The sequence below is a fragment of the Stegostoma tigrinum genome, chromosome X (genome assembly GCF_030684315.1).
Source record: "Stegostoma tigrinum isolate sSteTig4 chromosome X, sSteTig4.hap1, whole genome shotgun sequence".
In the NCBI taxonomy this organism is placed as follows: Eukaryota; Metazoa; Chordata; class Chondrichthyes; order Orectolobiformes; family Stegostomatidae; genus Stegostoma; species Stegostoma tigrinum.
The window spans coordinates 7179794-7199253 of record NC_081404.1 but is presented as its reverse complement, the minus strand read 5'-3'; the positions used below and the strand labels follow the sequence as shown (position 1 = coordinate 7199253).

Genomic DNA, 19460 nt, shown 5'->3' with positions numbered 1-19460 from the left:
CAAACAGTATCAATTCCAAGTGGATTAGAATAACATCGCTGCATTGGAGGTTTCACCGATGACGTTACGGAGCATGGTGATGAAATGTCTGAATGAAAACGAGCCAGCTCAGCGAGCAAGTCAACAACCTCCCCCACAGCCCAAGCTACAGATCTTTGCCAAAACTTTGTAAAACCCTCATCCAATATGTGGGGAAGTCTAAAAGCTTTTCAAACGCTGAATTGACCACAGTTAGACTATCTTTGCCATTACGATTCCTGCCTGCTTAACAATAGAGACATGATTCCAAGGTTCAATAATATTGTTCCGGAACCGTTACAGATAGCGCATTGAATGGGTGAGGCCAGGAGATGTTTATCTTTATTATATTTACTTTACTCCAGAGGAAGCGGCTGCTTTGTCCTGGATGGTGTTGAGCTTCTGGAGTGTTGTTGGGGCTGCACCCATCCAGGCAAGTGGGGAGTATTCCATCACACTCCTGACTTGCACCTTGTAGGTGATGGGACAGGTTTTGGGGAGTCAGGGGGTGAGTTACTCACCGCAGGATTCCTAACCTCTGACCTGTTCTTGGAGCTGCTGCGTTTAAATGGCTAATCTAGTAATCGAGATGTTGACAGTGGGAGATGCAGAAATGGGAATGCGATTGAGCATCAAGGGGCGGTCACATTGTCGCAAGGTGACTAGTGCTGTCCTACAAGGACCTGTGTTATTCACAATATTCATTAACAACCTGGATAATGGTATAAAAGTCAAATATCCGAATTTGCTGACAAAACGCAAAATTGGGCAGCATTGTAGGCAGTGTTGATGACAGCATAACATTACAACAGGATATTGATGGATTAGGTGAATGGGCCAAGCTGTTGCAGATGGATTTTAATATAAGCAAGTGTGGCATTCTCCATTTTGGGCTGAAAAGGGATATATCAGGGTATCTTTTAAAAGGCTTAGTGTTAAACACAGTGGATGTGCAACGGGATTTGGGGATTCAGGTGCATGACTCTTTAAAGAGTTGCAGAAAATCCATCTGGAAGGCTAATGGAATGCTGGCCTGTGTCCCTAAATGCTGGAGTATAGGGCTGCAGACATTATACAAAACCCCAGTTAGGCCGCATTTAGAGTGCTTTGAGCAGATCTGGGTACTATGCCTGAGGAAGGATGTTTTGGCCCTGAATAGAGTCCAACACAGGTTCACAAGGATAAAAACCTGGACTTTGGGGGTGAAGCTTTGAGGAGAGATGAGACAAATTAGGCCTTTATTCTCTTGAATTTAGAAGGTTAAGGTGCAATTGAATCGAAGTTGTCAGGATATTAAGAGGAACAGCCAGGGTAGATAAAGATAAATCATTTCCACTCATTGAAGGTTCTAGAACCAGAAGAAACATTAGAAAGCATTTCTACACACAAGGTATGGTGGAAGTTTGGAACTCTCTTCATCAAAGCTCAGTTGATGCTAATTCAATTGTTAACTTTAAATATGAGATAGAGAAATCTTTATTAATCAAGGCTATGGGCCAAGGCAGGAATATGGAATTCGGTGACAGATCAGCCGTGATCCTATTTCATTATGGAGCAGGTTCAAAGTATAACCTACTCGCGCTCCTGAAGAAGAGTGCAGGAGGGTATGCCAGGAGCAGCACCAGGCATTCCTGAAGGTGAGGTATCAACCTGGTGAAGCATTCGCAGCGATCTTCAGCCAGAAGTGCCGAGTGGATGATCCATCTCAGCGTTCTCCGGTGGTCCCCAGCATCACAGATACCAGTCTTCAGCCAATTCGATTCACTCCACGTGATATCAAGAAACAGTTGGAGACACTGGAGACTGTAAAGGCTACGGGCCCTAACAGTATCCCGGCAATAAGACTGAAGACTTGTGCTCCAGAACTTGCTGCTCCTCTGGCCAAGCTGTTCCAGTACAGTTACAACCCTGGCATCTACCTGGCAATGTGGAAAATTGCCCAGGTCTGTCCTGTACACAAAAAGCAGGACAAATCCAACCCGACCAATTACCGCCCCATCAGCCTCCTCTCGATCATCAGTAAAGTGATGGAAGGTGTCAGTAATAGCGCTATCAAGCAGCACCTGCTCAGCAATAACCTGCTCAGTGACACCCAGTTTGGGTTCCACCAGGGCCACTCAGCTCCTGATCTCATTACAGCCTTGGTTCAAACATGGACAAAAGAGCTGCATTCCAGAGGGGAGGTGAGAGGGACAGCCCTCGACATCAGGGGTGCATTAGACCGAGTGTGGCATCAAGGAGTCTCAGCAAAACTGGGATCAATGGTTATTGGGGGTAACCTTTCTGTTGGTTGGAGTCATAGCTGACACACAGGAAGATGGTCGTGGCTGCTGGAGGTCAGTCATCTTAGCTCGAGGACGTCTCTGCAGGAGTTTCACGGAGTAGTGTCCTCGGCCCAACCATCTTCGGCTGCTTCATCAATGATCTTCTCTCCATCATAAGGTCGGAGGTGGGAATGTTCACTGATGATTGCACAATGTTCAGCACAATTCGCAACTCCTCAGATACTGAAGCAGTCCGTGTCCAAATGCAGTGAGACCTGGACTATATCCAGACATTTGCCCCACACAAACACCAGGCTATGACCATCACCAATAAGAGACAATTTAACCATCGCCCCCTGACATTCAATGGTGTTACCGTCACTGAATCCCCCGTTATCAACGTGCTGGGGGTTAATATTGACCAGAAACCCAACAGGACTCACCACATAAACACAGTGGCTACAAGAGCAGGTCAGAAGCTAGGAGTACTGCAGTGACTAACTCACCTCCTGACTCCTCAAAGGCTGTCTTCCCTCGACCAGGCACAAGTCAGGGGTGTGATGGAATACTCCCCACTTGCCTGGATGGGTGCAGCCCCAACAACACTCAAGAAGCTTCACACCATCCAGGACAAAGCAGCCTGTTTGATTGGCACCACATCCACAAATATCCACCACCAACTCTCAATAGCAGCAGTGTGTACCAAGTACTAGTGTGTACCCATTTGGCATGCCTCGCTCACTGGCAGCATGTTAATGGTGCCTGAGCCCGTATGGGTGATGTGTCTGAGCTGACATACAGCTGTCCCATGAAAACCACACACGGATGGGCCGATTGGCCTCTTCCTGCAAGGCAAGGATTATGATTCTCTGAAATCAGTTGGTCCTCAGACAAGAGCAATGGTGTGCTGATGTTCTTGATTTTCGCTTGCCAATGTAGTGGGGTTCTTTTGCTGCTGCAATGGTGCTGTGAGGTAAATAACATCATAATGCAGATATTGTAGCCAAATTAAGCTGCTTATCCTTGTTATTGGATTATATACATTGTTCGCTGGCTTAGCCTGCCACATGGTAGATTTATAGAATTGCCTAAGGTGATTACTGAGAAGATAATTATACCTCTTATTTAATTCACACTATCCACTATCCTGGCTTAGCTGCAGACAGAGAATGCCCCTGTGTTCCCAATCCCCACATCCAACGTCCCCTGCATTTCCCCAGAGCTGTGTTTTTGCACCTACCTCCGATAACCTACGACCCTCTTGTTAGCCAAGCGAAGAGGTACAAAAGATGGTGGAGTTTCCTGTGCTATGGAAGTAGCGAGCTGGTGCCCAGGGGAAGGATCTTAACAGTTAAGAGCAAATCCTGCAGAAGCTGTAAATCTTAAGCAAGCACAGAAAGTGCTGGAGAAACTCAGCTGGGTCTGGCAGCATCTGTCGACAGAAAACAGAGTTAACATTTTGAGTCTGGTAAGACTTTTTCGGAACATTGAATCATATCAGGCTGGAAATGGCAATGGGGGAGGCAATGTTTGGTATAAATCAGAGACATATCTCTTACTGAAGCCCAGCACCTACATGCTCTGTATCTGTGAGGGCTGGAAGGAGCTGGGCCGTGATTGCTCCTCTTCCATTCCAGCTCTCTGGTTTTCTCCAAACCAATAGAGAAATGAGGGGGATTTTCCAATGGGAATTTCATGAGAGGGCTCTCCGCAAGCCCAGGCTGATGAGGGAACTCGTGCTTCATCACTGAAGGTAGAGAAGAAGCTGTCAACATGGCTTTAATGGAGTCAGGTCACCCTAATCTGCCCAGTCCGAAATTTTTGGGATCAACCAGCTAGATAATCCTTCCCGAATTGTTTTAGTGGCTCATACTGAAGTTAGTTGCTGACATGCCGATCTGAAGCAGGTCAGAGTAGAGGAAAACCGAGCAGATTGTGAGAACGAGACAAAATAGCACAGCGATGCTCAGAGGTGCAAATAGGAAGTGTAAAACCATCACGATGTGTTCCAGATTTCCCAATGTTTCCCCCCTGCCACTCCCCTACCCCATGTGCAAAGTTGTCCCTTGTGAGTGTGAGTGTTTAGCAGCAGGACAGGTTAAGGTGCACAGGGAGCTATCAGCATCAGAGGAGATTGCGAGAAAACAATCAGAACAAGAAAGCGACACAGGAAGTTTGTGTGAACTGCACAGGAAGTGCTCACTATGGATATATAAAGGAGAAAACCATCCCTGATCTATAGTCACATTTTGTCTTCAGTTCCCATAGCAATCGATCCGGCACAATGGAACCCACATTAAACTCTGCAATGTGGGCTGACTGTCTGACCTTTGATCCCACCCCTACACTCACAGCAACTTATTCTCCCTCAGGAGAAAGCTAGCAGGCTCGGATGCACCGCAGTCAAGTAAATAAGGGCGACTGGGATAGGGCTCTGAGCAGCTTTGCTAAGCCACCCAGTGGCCCTGCTCTCCTAACCAGGCCTTACCAGGCCTTAGGCCTATGTCAGGAGGTGACCCATGACGATGTTAATGACACTAGGACAGTAGCAGAAGGGAAGAAGAGAAAGGGGCACCCTGAAGATTTTCAATTCTCCTCAGAATGAAGCAATAGAACCGACATAAAATACAAAAATGCAAACAGAAAACGCACATCTGCAAAGAGAGATGACATTTGTATTCGGTTCTGGTAAAAAGTATCGACCTGAACTATTAATGTATACAGAAAGTGTGTGCAATTTTAATGACGTATTGTGAACTATTCGGATTCCACAACAAAGACTGAAAAAAGACTCGCATTGATATAACACCCTTCGTGAGCTCAGCTCGTTTGTGGCCTGTGAAGCGATTCTTAAGCCATGTCATGGTTTCAATGTAGGAAGGGCAGGCAGCCAATGTGTGCGCACAGCAAGATCCCACAAAGATCAGGATGCTTGTCACCCAGATCAATACAGCGTGGAGCTGCAGGAACACAGCAGGACCGGTAGCATCAGAGGAGCAGATGAGTCAAGGTTTTGGGTGGGTGTTAACGTTCCTATTCCTCTTGAAGCTGCATCACCCGAGGTCATTTGTTTGAGAAATGCTGAGGGATCGATATGGACCAGGACACTAAGGGGAATGCCCCTCTGCTTTACTTCGGAACAGTGCCCACGGGATCTTTTCTGTGGGGGGGGGGGGCAGGAAATGGTGGGCATTGGTTGAAGATCTTGTCCGAAAGGCAGTGCAGCGGGAATTGCAGTTGTTTCCAGCCTGGCACCCCAGTCCTCAAGGAGCGATTTGAACTCAGGGCCTTTGGAACCCCTCCCGGCCCCTGCAGAATGAACGGCCCACCCATCTTGGTCTTGCTGGGGGGGGCGGTGGGGGGTGCTTTTCGCCTTGAGTGAGTGCTTCAGGTGAGCAAAACACAAGTTATGCTCAGAGGCAAGGACACTACCAGTACTCCACAAGAACCTCTGGCTTTAGCCACAAACTGAGGCCTGGCTGGCATCCCAAGTGTAAAAAGATTTCACATTAGATCTGCCTAGGACTCTGTGGGAGCAGCTCCGCCAAATGACTGCAAATGCTGGAATCTGAGCTGAAAACAAAATGCTGGAGATCAGGTGGCATCCCATGAGCTGTTTGTCTATTTCTCTCTGGGGTTTTTTTTAAACGGGCCATGTTCAGATAGAGCTATACAGCATGGAGACAGACTCAACTCGTCCACACTGACCAGGTCTCCTGAATTAATCGAAGTCCCATTTGGCTGATGTGCCTGTGAACCACCTTTGTGGGAGAGGAGATCACGCTGGAGGCGGAGGAGAGAGAGACACACACACACAGGGGCTCTGCTGATGTCAGTGAGGTGACTGTGGGAGGTGTGTCCTGGGTGCAGTGAGTAATTACCCAAAAACACAAAGCAGCCCTGACACAGTGTGCGCTGCCTTCTCTCCTACCTCCTCCCCCTTCCTCCCTGGCGTCAGACAGCAGCAGCACGCAGGAGCTTTCCCTGACAGTGAGAACGGCTGGTCTTTCCGGGTAAGGGCGGAATGATTTGTGTTTGTGTGTGCTAATGCTTTCTCTCTCTCTCTCTCTCTCTCTGTGTGTGTGTGTGCTGACTGGGGGGAGAGCAATCACAGCGACCCTACCCACAGGCTATGGGGCTGTGCCAGGACCCTGCAAACTGCTGCAGAACCTCACCCTGACATCTCTAACCCTTCCCTCTCTCCCCTCCGGCTCCTGATCGATTTCGCCCAGGTTTCGATTTCCTTTTCATTTTGTTTCAGGCTTTTGAAGAGCAACACTCTTGCCCATTTCTCCCTTGTTTTACTTCCTCTTTGCACTGTCTTGACACAGCTCCATTTACCCTTAACCCTTGCGGCTCCAGGCTGCAGATTCAGGGCTGCAACACACCTCCCTCCCTCCTACAATCTCAGTGGGTGCCTGAGAAACCCTCTCCACACCCTCCCCTGCTCACTCGGTTTCTCTTTCTCCTGCGCCCCCCACCACACACAAAAAAAAGATTCCTCCCTAGGCCAACCAGTTTTCCAGCTGGGCAGACCGGTGGTTTTCTTCAAATTCACTACATCACTGGGCGTCAAGTCCGTTTCAGTGACCCCTGGGTCGAGAGGGATAGGAGGGGGCTGTTTGAATTGAAAGCAGGTTACATGAAACAGAAATGCCACTGATATTCATGACAAGCGCCAACGCAGCGGCCAGAATGCCCTCCTCCTGTACTGTTCCCATTCTGGGACTTTGTCTGATCAGCCTGCACCCAAAGCAGATTTGGACCAGGCAAGTCTGGGGTGGCATTTCTTTGCTTTTGCAGCCACTATCGAATTGCCAGCCTCCTGCTGCTTTTGGGTATGACCACGTTCAGTTGTTCAGTGTTTGACTGCATGTGCCTGGTACTTTGATTCGTTCAGCCTGGGCGCGATGATTGGAAGCGGGCAGTTGGCAGCATGAAGGGGTAAGGCAGTTTCAGGCCATGAGTGGCACCCTTGTTCTCCCTCTCTCACACACTCTCTCACACACACACACACACACACACAGACTCAACAGCACCGAGGAGCTGCATGACCTAAACAGTTGGAGTACTGCCGCAGGCAGCTACTGTGCGAGTTTCACTCGGCAAGTGCTGGAGGTAGGAATACACATATAACCAAATTCCTCTACTGCATTGCATTGTTTAAAGAGAGAGCCATTCTGTCTCATTGCTACGTGCCAATGGGCGATTATCTTAGTGAGGTCAGTTTTACCAAGGTGGGCAAGCTGCTGCCAACTTGTGCCTATTGTCAAGCAACAGCTTGGCATGGTTGTACTGACCGGAAAAGCCAACACCCCAGTCTCGTCACCATTCCTAGGTACGTCCGGAGGTACAAGAACACCCCCAGCATTACAGCAGCAGGCGTGGGTGCCCTCGACAGTGGCTCCACACCTGAAGAAGTCAGATCAATAAAACAGGGACAGCATGGCACTGCCACCTCACAAACTGGGAGATCCAGAAGAAGTCATGAGGCACAGTGAGCCAGCAGCAGCAGAATGGTGCTCAAGTGTGACCAGGACTAGGGCCTGATTGTTGACAGTTTCATTGTCATAGAGTTATACAGCACAGAAGAGGCCCTTCGGTCCAGATCATCCATGCCAACCCAATATCCTCGATAAATCTTACCCCATTTGTCAGCATTTGGCCTATTTTCCTCTAAACCCTTCCTATTCATCAACCCATCCAGATGCCTTTTAAATGCTGTAACTGTACCAGTCTCCACCACTTCCTCTGGCAGCTCATTCCATACACACACCACCCTCTGTGTGAAAAAGTTACCCCTCAGGTCCCTTTTAAATCTTTTCCCTCTCACCTTAAACCTATGTCCCTCTAGTTTTGGACTCCCCCACCCTGGGGAAAAGACCTTGTCTATTCACCCTCTCCATGCCCCTCATGATTTTATAAACCTCTATAAGGTCACCCCTCAGCCTCCAATGCTCCAGGGAAAATAGCTCAGGTCTATCCAGCCTCTCCCTGTAGCTCAAACCCTCCAACCCCAGCAACATCCTTGTGAATCTTTTCTGAACCCTCTTTAGTTTCACAACGTCTTTCCCACTGGAAGGGAGGCCAGAATTGAGTGCAGTATTCCAGTAGTGGCCTAACTAATGTCCTGTAGAGATTCAGTTTTGTTAGTCGGACTGGAGCTTGGGGGAGGGCGGGGGGGTGCGGGGATGAGGGTGGCTGGTGAAATTCTCTCTTGTGTTATTTTACACATGATCACGACAAATTCCCCAGCAAAATCATGAAGCTCTGTCAAGCCAGTGAGACGTGAGTTTGACAGGGGTGTGGGAAGGAGGGAGCTGGATGGGCAGCACATAGCAATGAGGGAAGAGGCCTCTCATGGCTGTAGCATGGGAGCAGCAGCTGGATCATGGTGACTGTCAGTGTGGTAATCAGTTGCTTTAACTCAATGGGCTTTTCCTGGTGTCTGTACTTTGCTCCGATGAGATAGCCTGATGATATACAAGCTCATGTGTTTAATCTGATACTGCTTTGATCAGAGCTTATCTGTTGGCTCTGAACAAGGGTCACTCGGCCCTTCAAAACTGCCCCGCCATTCAATAAGATCCTGGCTCATCTGATTTTTAACCTCAACTCCACATTTATGCTTGCTTCCAATAATCTTTCGTCCCCTCACTAATCAAAAATGCGTCTCCCTCTGCTGTAAATGTATTGAATGATTCTGCATCCCCTGCCTTTTGACTCACAACACTCTGAGTGAGAGGCAAAAATTTCTTCGTTGCTGTTTTAAATGTGGGGTTGGCGGGGAGGGGAGGATCCCTAATTTTTAAGCGATGACCCTTAGTTCCACATTCTCCCACAAGCAGAAGCATCGTTTCCACATCCACCCAGTCAGGTCCCCAGGGGATCGCTTATGTTTCAACTAAGTCAGTTATAAATCTTCTCAACTCCAGAGAACACAGGCCTGCCTGGTTTCTCCAGGCACCTTTCGTGGTTGTGACAGAGCTGGTTGACCTTCAGCATTATCTGCAGGCAACAGGGTATCGGCAGGACGCCATTCAACCTATTCTGTTACTAAACGCCATCATAGCCACTGAGATTCTCCTTCCAGAAGGATCTGCGGTCTGCACTGAACCCTCTCACTCTCGCTGGTGCAACAGCTGGGAGGCTGTGCGCGAACTCATTTCCTGAGATGATCAGGGCTGGGCTGGATTTCTGCAGGCTGATGGGCATGGGAAGCATGTTGTGGAGAGAATTGGGGAGGTGGGGGGTGTGGACAGTGCCAATTTTCTGGCTTTGTCCCATTCCTGAGCCATGCCCGCACTTTCCCACACCCTCCCTGAAGCAGATTAGGAGCCTGCCGTGTATAGCCAATTGATGTGTGATGTCTGTGCTGAGTTTGCACATTCTCCCCGTGTCTGCGTGGGTTTTCTGCAAGGGCTCCAGTTTCGTCCCACAGTGTAAAGATGTGCAGATGAGGGTGGGATTGGGCCATGCTAAATTACCCATAGTTCCCAGGGAAGTGCAGATTAGGGTGGGTTGGACATGGTAAATTGTCTTGTAGTGTCCAGGGATGTGCAGGTTAGGGTGGGTTGGCCATGCCAAATTGTCCCATAGTGCTCTGGGATGTGCAGGTTAGCGTGGATTGGTCGTGCTAAATTGTCCCAGCATGCCCAGGGATGTGCAGCTTAGGGTGGGTTGGCCGTGCTAAATTGTCCCATAGTGCCCAGGGATGTGCAGGTTAGGGTGGGTTGGCCATGCTAAATTGTCTCATAGTGCCCAGGGATGTGCAGGTTAGGGTGGGTTGGCCGTGCTAAATTGTCCCATAGTGCCCAGGGATATGCGGGTCGGGTTGATAGGCCATGCTAAATTGTCCCATAGTGCCCAGGATGTGCAGGTTAGGGTGGATTGGCCGTGCTAAATTGTCCCATGGTGTCCAGGGATGTGCAGGTTCGGGTGGATTGGCCGCCTAAATTGTCCCATAGTGCCCAGGGGTGTGCAGGTTAGGGTGGGTTGGCCGTGCTAAATTGTCCCATAGTGCCCTGGGATGTGCAGGTTAGCGTTGATTGGTCGTGCTAAATTGTCCCAGCGTGCCCAGGGATGTGCAGGTTATGGTGGGTTGGACATGCTAAATTGTCCCCTAGTGCCCAGGGATATGCGGGTCGGGTTGATAGGCCGTGCTAAATTGTCCCGTAGTGCCCAGGATGTGCAGGTTAGGGTGGGTTGGCTGTGCTAAATTGTCCCGTAGTGCCCAGGGATGTGCGGGTTAGGATTGGTTGGCCGTGCTAAATTGTCCCATAGTGCCCAGGGATGTGCAGGTAAGGGTGGGTTGGCCGTGCTAAATTCTCCCATAGTACCCAGGGAGGTGCGGTTTCGGGTTGGTTGGCTGATCTAAATTGTCCAATACTGCCCAGGGATGTGCGGGTTAGGGTGGGTTGGCCGTGGTAAATTGTCCCGTAGTGCCCAGGGATGTGCGGGTTAGGGTGGGTTGGCCGTGCTAAATTGTCCCATAATGCCCTTGGGATTTGCAGGTGAGGGTGGATTGGCCGTGCTAAATTGTCCCATAGTGCCCAGGGATGTGCGGGTTCGGGTGGACAGGCTGTGCTAAATTGTCCCATAGTGCCCTGGGATGTGCGGGTTAGGGTTGATTGGCCGTGCTAAATTGTCCCATAGTGCCCAGGGAGGTGCGGTTTAGGGTGGGTTGGCTGATCTAAATTGTCCCGTAGTGCCCAGGGATGTGCGGGTTAGATGGGTTTGCCGTGCTAAATTGTCCCATAGTGCCCAGGGATGTACAGGTTAGGGTGGATTGGCCGTGCTAAATTGTCCCATAGTGCCCAGGATGTGCAGGTTAGGGTGGATTGGCTGTGCTAAATTGTCCCATAGTGCCCAGGGATGTGCAGGTTAGGGTGGATTGGCCATGGGAAATTGTCCAGTAGTGCCCAGGGATGTGCAGGTTAGGGTGAGTTGGCCGTGCTAAATTGTCCCACAGTGCCCTCAGATGTGCGGGTTAGGATGGATTGGCCGTGCTAAATTGTCCCGTAGTGCCCAGGGATGTGCGGGTTAGGATGGGTTGGCCGTGCTAAATTGTCCCATAATGCCCAGGGATGTGCAGATTAGGGTGGATTGGCCGTGCTAAATTGTCCCATAGTGTCCAGGGATGTGCAGGTTAGGGTGGATTGGCCGAGCTAAATTGTCCCGTAGTGTCCAGGGATATGCAGGTTAGGGTGGATTGGCCGTGCTAAATTGTCCCATAGTGTCCAGGGATGTGCAGGTTAGGGTGGATTGGCCGTGCTAAATTGTCCCATAGTGTCCAGGGATGTGCAGGTTAGGGTGGGTTGGCCGTGCTAAATTGTCCCATAATGCCCAAGGATTTGCAGGTTAGGGTGGATTGGCCGTGCTAAATTGTCCCATAGTGCCCAGGGGTGTGCAGGTTAGAGTGGGTTGGCCATGGGAAATTGTCCCGTTGTGCCCAGGGATGTGCAGATTAGGGTGGATTGGCCATGGGAAATTGTCCGGTAGTGCCCAGGGATGTGCAGGATAGGGTGGGATTGGCCGTGGGAAATTGTCCCGTAGTGTCCAGGGATGTGCAGGTTAGGGTGGATTGGCCGTGCTAAATTGTCTCGTAGTGCCCAGGGATGTGCGGGTTAGGATGGATTGGCCGTGCTAAATTGTCCCATTGAGCCCAGGGATGTGCGGGTTAGGGTGGATTGGCCGTGCTAAATTGTCCCATATTGTCCAGGGATGTGCACCTTAAGGTGGATTGGCTGTGCTAAATTGTCCCGTAGTATCCAGGGATGTGCGGGTTAGGGTGGGATTGGCCGTGCTAAATTGTCCCATAGTGCCCAGGGGTGTGCAGGTTAGGGTGCATTGTCCGTGCTAAATTGTCCCGTAGTATCCAGGGATGTGCGGGTTAGGGTGGGATTGGCCGTGCTAAATTGTCCCATAGTGCCCAGGGATGTGCAGGTTAGGGTGGATTGGCCGTGCTAAATTCTCCCGTAGTGCCCAGGGATGTGCAGGTTAGGGTGGATTGGCTGTGATGAATTGTCCCGTAGTGTCCAGGGATATGCAGGTTAGGGTGGATTGGCCGTGGGAAAATGTCCCGTAGTGCCCAGGGATGTGCGGGTTAGGGTGGGATTGGCCGTGCTAAATTGTCCCATAGTGCCCAGGGGTGTGCAGGTTAGGGTGGGTTGGCCATGGGAAATGCAGGATTACAGGGATAGGGTCGGGGATGTGGTGCAGGGGCTTGGATCTGGATGGGATGCTTGGTTTCCCCAATGTAGAGGAAGCCACACCGGGTACAGTGGATGCAGTATACCACATTGGCAGATGTGCAGGTGAACCTCTGCTTAATGTGGAATGTCATCTCGGGGCCTGGGATAGGGGTGAGGGAGGAGGTGTGGGGCAAGTGTAGCATTTCCTGCGGTTGCAGGGGAAGGTGCCAGGGGTAGTGGGGTTGGAGGAGAGTGTGGAGCGGACAAGGGAGTCACAGAGAGAGTGGTCCCTCCGGAAAGCAGACAGGGGTGGGGATGGAAAAATGTCTTGGGTGGTGGGGTCGGATTGTAGATGGCGGAAGTGTTGGAGGATGATGCGTTGTATCCGGAGGTTGGTAGGGTGGTATGTGAGGACGAGGGGGATTCTCTTAGGGTGGGTATTGCGGGGGCAGGGTGTGAGGGATGTGTTGCGGGAAATGCGGGAGACATGGTCAAGGGCGTTCTCGACCACTGCAGGGGGAAAGTTGCGGTCCTTGAAGAACGCGGACATCTGGGACGTGCGGGAGTAGAATGCCTCATCCTGGGAGCAGATGCGGCAGAGGCGGAGGAATTGGGAATAGGGAATGGAATTTTTTCAGGAAGGTGTGTGGGAGGAGGTGTATTCCAGGTAGCTGTGGGAGTCGGTGGGCTTGAAATGGATATCAGTTTCTAGGTAGTTGCCTGAGATGTAGACAGAGAAGCCCAGAAAGGTGAGGGATGTGTTGGAGATGGTCCAGGTGAACTTGAGGTTGGGGTGGAAGGTGTTGGTGAAATGGATGAACTGTTCGAGCTCCTCTTGGGAGCACGAGGCAGCGCCAATACAGTCATCAATGTAATGGAGGAAGAGGTGGGGTTTGGGGCCTGTGTCGGTGCAGAAGAGGGACCGTTCCACATAACCTACAAAGAGGCAGGCATGGCTTGGGCCCATGCCGCTACCCATGGCCAGCCCCTTTGTCTGTAGGAAGTGGGAGGAATCAAAAGAGAAGTTGTTGAGGGTGAGGACGAGTTCAGCTAGGCGGATGAGGGTGTCAGTGGAGGGAGACTGGTCGGGCCTGTGAAACAGGAAGGAGCGGAGGGCCTTTAGGCCATTTGTATGGGGAATGCAGGTGTATAGGGACTGGACGTCCATGGTGAAAATGAGGTGTTGGGGACCGGGGAATTGGAAGTTCTGGAGGAGGTGGAGGGTGTGGGTGGTGTCACCGACGTAAGGAGGGAGTTCCTGGACCAAGGGGGAGAAAATAGATTCTACAGTCATTCTGTATGTGTGTGTGTGAGAGTGTGTGAGCGTGTGTGTGTGCGTGAGTGAGTGTATATGTGTGCGTGTGTGTGTGTGTGTGTGAGAAAGAGATGGTGAGTGTGTGCGTGTGTGTGTGTGTGTGTGTGTGTGTGTCAGTGTGTGTGAGAAAGAGATGGTGTGTGTGTGAGAAAGAGATGAGGTGTGTGTCTGTGAAAGAGATGAGGCGAGTGTGTGAGAAAGATGGGGTGTGTGTGTGTGTGTGTGAGAGAGAAAGAGATGGGGTGCGTGTGTGTGTGTGTGAGAGAGAGAGAGAGAAAGAGATGGTGTGTGAGAGAAAGGGATGGTGTGAGTGTGTGTGAGAAAGAGATGGTGTGTGAGTGAGAAAGAGATGGTGTGTGAGTGTGTGAGAAAAAGATGGTGTGTGAGGGTGTGTGAGAAAGAGATGGTGTGTGAGTGTGTGTGAGATAGAGATGATGTGTGAGTGTGTGTGAGAAAGAGATGGCATGAGAGTGTGTGTGCGAGAAAGAGATGGCGTGCGTGTGTGTGTGTGTGTGAGAGAGAGAGAAAGAGATGGTGTGTGAGAGAAAGGGATAGTGTGAGTGTGCGTGAGAAAGAGATGGTGTGTGAGTGAGAAAGAGATGGTGTGTGAGTGAGAAAGAGATGATGTGTGAGTGTGTGAGAAAAAGATGGTGTGTGAGGGTGTGTGAGAAAGAGATGGTGTGTGAGAAAGAGATGGTGTGTGAGTGTGTGTGAGAAAGAGATGGCATGAGAGTGTGTGTGTGAGAAAGAAATGGTGTGTGTGTGAGAAAGAGATGGTGTGTGTGTGAGAAAGATGGTGTGTGTGAGTGTGAGAAAGAGATGGTGTGTGAGTGAGAAAGAGATGGTGTGTGAGTGTGTGAGAAAAAGATGGTGTGTGAGGGTGTGTGAGAAAGAGATGGTGTGTGAGTGTGTGTGAGATAGAGATGATGTGTGAGTGTGTGTGAGAAAGAGATGGCATGAGAGTGTGTGTGCGAGAAAGAGATGGCGTGCGTGTGTGTGTGTGTGTGAGAGAGAGAGAAAGAGATGGTGTGTGAGAGAAAGGGATAGTGTGAGTGTGCGTGAGAAAGAGATGGTGTGTGAGTGAGAAAGAGATGGTGTGTGAGTGAGAAAGAGATGATGTGTGAGTGTGTGAGAAAAAGATGGTGTGTGAGGGTGTGTGAGAAAGAGATGGTGTGTGAGAAAGAGATGGTGTGTGAGTGTGTGTGAGAAAGAGATGGCATGAGAGTGTGTGTGTGAGAAAGAAATGGTGTGTGTGTGAGAAAGAGATGGTGTGTGTGTGAGAAAGATGGTGTGTGTGAGTGTGAGAAAGAGATGGTGTGTGAGTGTGTGTGTGTGAGAAAGAGATGGTGTGTGTGTGAGAAAGAGATGGTGTGTGTGTGAGAAAGAGATGGTGTGTCAGTGAGAAAGAGATGGTGTGTGAGTGTGTGAGAAAGAGATGGTGTGTGAGTGTGTGAGGAAGAGATGGTGTGTGAGGGTGTGTGAGAAAGAGATGGTGTGTGTGTGTGTGAGAAAAATGGTGTGTGAGTGCGTGTGAGAAAGATGGTGTGTGTATGAGAAAGAGATGGTCTGAGGATGTGTGTGTGAGAAAGGGGTGGTGTGTGTGTGTGTGTGTGTGTGTGTGTGTGTGTGTGTGTGAGAGAGAGAGAGAGAGCAAGAGATGGTGTGTGAGTCTGTGTGAGAAAGAGATGGTGTGTGAGTGTGTGTGAGAAAGATATGGTGTGTGAGTGTGTGTGTGAGAAAGAGATGGTGTGTGTGTGAGAACAAGATGGTGTGTGAGGGTGTGTGTGAGAAAGGGATGGTGTGAGTGTGTGTGAGAAAGAGATGGTGTGTGAGGGTGTATGCGTGGGAAAGGGGTGGTGTGAGGGTGTGTGTGAGAAAGGGATGGTGTGAGTGTGTGTGAGAAAGAGATGATGTGTGAGGGTGTATGCATGTGAAAGGGATGGTGTGAGGGTGTGTGTGTGTGAGAAAGGGATGGTGTGCGAGTTTGTTTGAGAAAGGGATGGTGTATGAGTGTTTGTGAGAAAGGAATGGTGTGTGATTGTGTGTGAGAAAGAGATGGTGTGAGAGTGTGTGAGAGAAAGGGATGGTGTATGAGTGTGTGTGTTAAGATATGGTGTGTGTGTGTGAGAAAGAGATGGTGTGTGAGTGTGTGTGTGTATGAGAAAGGGATGATGTGAGTGTGTGTGAGAAAGAGATGGTGTGTGAGGGTATGTGTGAGAAAGGGGTGGTGTGAGGGTGTGTGTGAGAAAGGGATGGTGTGAGTGTGTGTGAGAAAGAGATGGTGTGTGAGGGTGTATGCTTGGGAAAGGGATGGTGTGTGTGTGTGAGAAAGAGAATGGTGTGTGAGGGTGTGTGTGTGCGAAAGGGATGGTGTGAGTGTGTGTCAGAAAGAGATGGTGTGTGAGGGTGTGTGTGAGAAAGGGATGGTTTGAGGGTGTGTGTGAGAAAGGGATGGTGTGAGTGTGTGTGAGAAAGATATGGTGTGTGAGTGTGTGTGTGAGAAAGAGATGGTGTGTGTGTGAGAACGAGATGGTGTGTGAGGGTGTGTGTGAGAAAGGGATGGTGTGAGTGTGTGTAAGAAAGAGATGGTGTGTGAGGGTGTATGCGTGGGAAAGGGGTGATGTGAGGGTGTGTGTGAGAAAGGGATGGTGTGAGTGTGTGTGAGAAAGAGATGATGTGTGAGGGTGTATGCATGGGAAAGGGATTGTGTGAGGGTGTGTGTGTGTGAGAAAGGGATGGTGTGCGAGTTTGTTTGAGAAAGGGATGGTGTATGAGTGTTTGTGAGAAAGGAATGGTGTGTGATTGTGTGTGAGAAAGAGATGGTGTGAGAGTGTGTGAGAGAAAGGGATGGTGTATGAGTGTGTGTGTTAAGATATGGTGTGTGTGTGTGAGAAAGAGATGGTGTGTGAGTGTGTGTGTGTATGAGAAAGGGATGGTGTGAGTGTGTGTGAGAAAGAGATGGTGTGTGAGGGTATGTGTGAGAAAGGGGTGGTGTGAGGGTGTGTGTGAGAAAGGGATGGTGTGAGTGTGTGTGAGAAAGAGATGGTGTGTGAGGGTGTATGCGTGGGAAAGGGATGGTGTGTGTGTGTGTGAGAAAGAGATGGTGTGTGAGGGTGTGTGTGTGTGAGAAAGGGATGGTGTGAGGGTGTTTGTGAGAAAGGGATGGTGTGAGTGTGTGTAAGAAAGAGATGGTGTGTGAGGGTGTATGCGTGGGAAAGGGATGGTGTGAGCGTGTGTGTGTGTGAGAAAGGGATGGTGTGTGAGTTTGTTTGAGAAAGGGATGGTGTGTGAGTGTGTGTGAAAAAGATATTGTGTGTGTGTTTGTGAGAAAGAGATAGTGTGTGTATGAGAAAGACATGGTGTGTGTGTGAGAAAGGGATGGTGTGTGTGTGTGAGAAAGAGATGGTGTGTGAGGGTGTGTGTGTGAGAAAGGGATGGTGTGTGTGAGAGAAAGAGATGGTGTGTGAGGGTGTATGCGTGGGAAAGGGATGGTGTGTGTGTGTATGTGAGAAAGAGATGGTGTGTGAGTGTGTGTGTCTATGAGAAAGGGATGGTGTGTGTGTGAGAAAGAGATGGTGTGTGAGGGTGTGTGTGTGAGAAAGGGATGGTGTGTGTATGAGAAAGGGATGGTGTGTGTGTGAGAAAGGGAAGGTGTGAGTGTGTGTGAGAAAGAGATGGTGTGTGAGGGTGTATGCGTGGGAAAGGGATGGTGTGAGGGTGTGTGTGTGAGAAAGGGATGGTGTGCGAGTGTGTTTGAGAAAGGGATGGTGTGAGAGTGTGTGTGTGAGAAAGAGATGGTGTGTGTATGAGAAAGGGATGGTGTGTGTGTGAGAGAAAGAGATGGTGTGTGTGTGAGAAAGAGATGGTGTGTGTGTGAGAAAGATGGTGTGTGTGAGTGTGAGAAAGAGATGGTGTGTGAGTGAGAAAGAGATGGTGTGTGAGTGTGTGAGAAAAAGATGGTGTGTGAGGGTGTGTGAGAAAGAGATGGTGTGTGAGTGTGTGTGAGATAGAGATGATGTGTGAGTGTGTGTGAGAAAGAGATGGCATGAGAGTGTGTGTGCGAGAAAGAGATGGCGTGCGTGTGTGTGTGTGTGTGAGAGAGAGAGAAAGAGATGGTGTGTGAGAGAAAGGGATAGTGTGAGTGTGCGTGAGAAAGAGATGGTGTGTGAGTGAGAAAGAGATGGTGTGTGAGTGAGAAAGAGATGATGTGTGAGTGTGTGAGAAAAAGATGGTGTGTGAGGGTGTGTGAGAAAGAGATGGTGTGTGAGAAAGAGATGGTGTGTGAGTGTGTGTGAGAAAGAGATGGCATGAGAGTGTGTGTGTGAGAAAGAAATGGTGTGTGTGTGAGAAAGAGATGGTGTGTGTGTGAGAAAGATGGTGTGTGTGAGTGTGAGAAAGAGATGGTGTGTGAGTGTGTGTGTGTGAGAAAGAGATGGTGTGTGTGTGAGAAAGAGATGGTGTGTGTGTGAGAAAGAGATGGTGTGTCAGTGAGAAAGAGATGGTGTGTGAGTGTGTGAGAAAGAGATGGTGTGTGAGTGTGTGAGGAAGAGATGGTGTGTGAGGGTGTGTGAGAAAGAGATGGTGTGTGTGTGTGTGAGAAAAATGGTGTGTGAGTGCGTGTGAGAAAGATGGTGTGTGTATGAGAAAGAGATGGTCTGAGGATGTGTGTGTGAGAAAGGGGTGGTGTGTGTGTGTGTGTGTGTGTGTGTGTGTGTGTGTGTGTGAGAGAGAGAGAGAGAGCAAGAGATGGTGTGTGAGTCTGTGTGAGAAAGAGATGGTGTGTGAGTGTGTGTGAGAAAGATATGGTGTGTGAGTGTGTGTGTGAGAAAGAGATGGTGTGTGTGTGAGAACAAGATGGTGTGTGAGGGTGTGTGTGAGAAAGGGATGGTGTGAGTGTGTGTGAGAAAGAGATGGTGTGTGAGGGTGTATGCGTGGGAAAGGGGTGGTGTGAGGGTGTGTGTGAGAAAGGGATGGTGTGAGTGTGTGTGAGAAAGAGATGATGTGTGAGGGTGTATGCATGTGAAAGGGATGGTGTGAGGGTGTGTGTGTGTGAGAAAGGGATGGTGTGCGAGTTTGTTTGAGAAAGGGATGGTGTATGAGTGTTTGTGAGAAAGGAATGGTGTGTGATTGTGTGTGAGAAAGAGATGGTGTGAGAGTGTGTGAGAGAAAGGGATGGTGTATGAGTGTGTGTGTTAAGATATGGTGTGTGTGTGTGAGAAAGAGATGGTGTGTGAGTGTGTGTGTGTATGAGAAAGGGATGATGTGAGTGTGTGTGAGAAAGAGATGGTGTGTGAGGGTATGTGTGAGAAAGGGGTGGTGTGAGGGTGTGTGTGAGAAAGGGATGGTGTGAGTGTGTGTGAGAAAGAGATGGTGTGTGAGGGTGTATGCTTGGGAAAGGGATGGTGTGTGTGTGTGAGAAAGAGAATGGTGTGTGAGGGTGTGTGTGTGCGAAAGGGATGGTGTGAGTGTGTGTCAGAAAGAGATGGTGTGTGAGGGTGTGTGTGAGAAAGGGATGGTTTGAGGGTGTGTGTGAGAAAGGGATGGTGTGAGTGTGTGTGAGAAAGATATGGTGTGTGAGTGTGTGTGTGAGAAAGAGATGGTGTGTGTGTGAGAACGAGATGGTGTGTGAGGGTGTGTGTGAGAAAGGGATGGTGTGAGTGTGTGTAAGAA

The 19460-nt window shown here is 49.7% G+C and overlaps 1 protein-coding gene across 2 annotated transcripts in view; it reads left to right on the top strand.

Moving 5' to 3' along the window:
* Positions 1-6163: 6163 nt before the first annotated feature.
* Positions 6164-19460, top strand: part of dgkaa (diacylglycerol kinase, alpha a) — a 211681-nt gene continuing 198384 nt past the window's right edge. Inside the window, exon 1 of one of the 2 annotated variants that reach the window (XM_059643417.1) lies at positions 6164-6295. The gene's annotated coding sequence lies outside the window, so the exon portion shown is untranslated. The remainder of the gene's footprint in view (positions 6296-19460) is intronic. The other variant, XM_059643418.1, reaches the window with a different exon arrangement.